This window comes from Cervus canadensis, chromosome 14 (assembly GCF_019320065.1).
Source record: "Cervus canadensis isolate Bull #8, Minnesota chromosome 14, ASM1932006v1, whole genome shotgun sequence".
Classification (NCBI taxonomy): domain Eukaryota; kingdom Metazoa; phylum Chordata; class Mammalia; order Artiodactyla; family Cervidae; genus Cervus; species Cervus canadensis.
In genome coordinates, this window is record NC_057399.1 from 11173400 (window position 1) to 11176939 (window position 3540).

Below are 3540 nucleotides of genomic sequence, written 5' to 3' on the forward strand. Positions count from 1 at the left end.
TTTGGTTACTACACAGCAGATTCAGCGAGGGGCATCTTGGCTCCAGTGGGGGCGGGGGCATCTCTGCTCCGCTCCCTGCCTTGCCTGGGACTGCAACAGGGCCAGAAGCCCAGGGCCGTGGGGACCCGGAGCAGCGGGGGCCCAGAGCCGCAGCATGGAGGCCTAGTCCTGACAGGGGTCCTGAGAGAGGCCGTCAGCTTCCATTCAGGAGGCAGAGCTCTCTCCTGCAGGAAAGTCACTTCCTGAAATGCTAGCTCGGTTGCTTACCAGTCCAATCGCCCAGTCCTACAGGAGAATGATGTTGGAGGGCCTCTTTTGACCACATCTTTGTCCTCAGGCTGCCTGACCTGGCATTGGAAGACTCTAATCCACATCAAGCTATGTGACCTAGGGTCGTCGGTTCACCTCTCCAGGTTCCCCCTTTCCTCATTTGTGGTCTGTGAGTAGTGATTCCTGCCCCAGTCACACCATAGGTTGGTTGTCAGGGTCCAATAAGATAATAGTTGTGAGAGAGGTTTGTAAACAGTGGAGTGGTAGGTTTCCAAGTGCAGTCCCGGGACCACCAACCACAGCATCACCTGGGAATTTGTTAGGCATGCCAATTCTTGGCCCCGTGGGTGACCCACTAACCCAGAAGCTCTGAGGTGGACCCGGCAAAGTGGGCTTTCACAAACTGTCCCAGTGACAAGCTGGAGGATCACCACTGTGGGGAGACAGCACACGGACCACGCTGTCCCCACCGCATCATCGGTTTGGCTCAGGGCGGTGTCTGAAGGGTGTAAGGGCCTGTGCCACGTCGGGCTCTATAATCTGTTTCATTGTGGAGGGTCTAAAGTTTAAAGTTCTGTGTGATTCCTCACCCAGGAATATCCCTTTCCAAATAAACTTGTGCTGTTCTTAGTCAGATTGAAAAAGTGACTTCCCGGGGAGATTTCAACCGAGATGGCAAACTCAAAGCTTTCAGGAGTTCTCAGGTGATGAGACTGGGACGAGGCTGGTGTGAGATGGGAAGAAACAGAACCTGGATGTGCTGCAGGGCTCAGACTCTACCTGAGGCATTAAAAAAGCCATAAACCCCCTTGCTGGCCAAACAAAACTCATATGTTAGACAGATTTGGTTCAAGGTCTGCCAGTTTGTAATTGGTGTAAATGTTGGGGAATAAAAACGCTTGGTCTTAACCAAGCTATGCATTGGTCATAGGGTTAATTGCCCTGGAAGTGACTTTGATGCACAGTGATAACTCCTAGGTTCACCTGATTTCATTAACTCACTCATATATTCATCCCACAAACACTCTTTTCTAGGTCCTGGGATAGGTTTTGTGGACCCAAAGCTGGATCAGAAATTCTCTCTATTCTTCAGGGGGCTGCACACGGCTGTGAGTGGCTCCAGGGCATTGTTTTCCAGCATTTCAGGGAGTGCTTCTCAGTAAGATGTCAGGCCTTCAATAAGAAAGGTGGTCCAGTTACGCATGAAATGTACTTACTTAAAGTTAAATGTATTACTTCACTGCAGGACTTCTCAGAACCGTTACTATGCCAATGTGCATTGGCATATTAGATGACTTTCACGTGTCTGGGTCTGTCTGGGGTCCCTGGTGGGCCTGGATGTCCTGCCTTGTATTGGGGAGTGGTGAGTGAGCAGATGTGGGACTCCCCTTGAGGTGTGCCAGGGTTAGTCCCTTCCTGCAGTTAGGCCTTGGGGGCCCCCTGGTGAGGGGTGGGCTGAGGAGATGCCCGCTCCTCTCAGGGTTCTGCAGAGGAGTGCTAAGGCGACAGCCCCCAAGGAGTGGACTTCAGTTTCTGTGGCAACAGGAGAGCCTCGAAGACCGGGGATCCAGGTCCCATGTGCATCTGAGGAATATGACTGCTGTGCTGGGGAGGAGAGACCCACACCAGAGAACTCAGTGTCCTGTACCTGGAATGCTGAAACCTTCTCCCACGTGGTTCTGGTTTTTAGTACCAAGAAAAGGGGAGAAAGCAATCCCGTATATGCAAACAGGACCTGATTTCCCTCTTTCAGCATAAGCAGCTGCCCTGCTGAAGATCGTGAGGAAGCGGCTGGCAGAACCTACGGTTACATTAACTGCTGCTTTCCAATCAAGGCTGGCTGTGACTTCTATGAATAAAATTGAGAGGTTCAGGACAGATCTGAAAACCAACCTCCCCCTCTCCTCAACCCTCCCCACTCATTGTTTGTGGCATTCTCCCTCTCTCTCTCTTCCCCACCCTCCCTCTGCAGTACATGAAGTCACTCCAGCATGGGACTGGGTATCTCTTTGTTCTGGAAATCCCCACAACAAAGGGAGAATGAATTGCACCTGGTCCAGGATAATCTCTCACAGATTTAGACTGGAAGCACATTCATGGAAAAACATAAGACAAAATAAAACCAAGTTCCCCTGAAAACATAATTCATGGAGATCATCTCCAAGAATCAACCTCTCAAACCAATCAATATTTATTCCAAAATTGCCTCCAATGGGTCTGCTGTGACTCCCTTCACTTTGGGTTGCAGGTATAGTAGTCTTGTACCCAAAGTGGAAAAGCTGAGAAAAATCCCGCTTTAAGGCAGATTCTATATAAGAAAGACTTGGGGGTAGGAAAGCTTATGTTGGAAGAATCAGAAAAAGCTGCAAGCAAGTAAGGAGATATATATATATATATTATATATTTATATATCACACTTGGAGCCTGCTCAATACTCTGCCGGGCATAGTATTGAACCAGTTAGTACAGAATCAGGTGGTTCTCTCACTCATCATTTCTTCCCACATTCTCTGAGCTACAGAGAGCCAAAGGGACTTTCCCACGGCCACATGGGCAATAAAGGGCAGCTCATGGAGTTCAAATCTATTAGCTTCAAGGTCAGTCTCTCCTGGGTCTGGGAGGAGCCTCAGAAGAACTGGATATGTGGAGGGGGTGGCAGGAGAGAGAGGTTTCAATCGAAGGAACAGCAGGAGGTGCCTGCTGCCGCCTGTCTTGGTGACAGAAGGGAGGATTCTCCCCACAGACGCGCCTGGGGGTGTCTTTCCCTTGCTTTGTCCTCAGCCCCCTCCTCGGCAGTCCCTGGTCTGTCAGTTTGTAGGGGATCCGTCAACCAGCAACCCACAGCTGTGTTCCCAGACCAGGAAAAATAGGACTGAAAACTTCCTCCCAAACAGCCTGCAGGACAGGTAGCCCAGCCTGCAGCAGACGGTCAGGGGTCTGCTTGTACAGATCCATCATAAGCAGCAACAAACAGCCTGCTCGGTTGCTCGATTCAAGAGCACGACTCACACTCTTCAGACAGTTGGAAGAGGTTATAATCTACAGGAGGCTTTGGCTGCGATCTGGCCAAGACTTCAGAGAACTTTCCTTCCCAGCTTAGGTGGATGTCTCTTGACTTAATTCTCATCCTGTCTTTGGTCTGTATTGAAGGCAGGTTTCTATGGAGCCTTCAACAGACAATCTTTCTCTTCTCTGGGGTTTAAACCGATTGCTGATCTCACCAAAACCAGACTCAGAGCTATCTGCAACCTCCTTGTGAAATAGACAGAG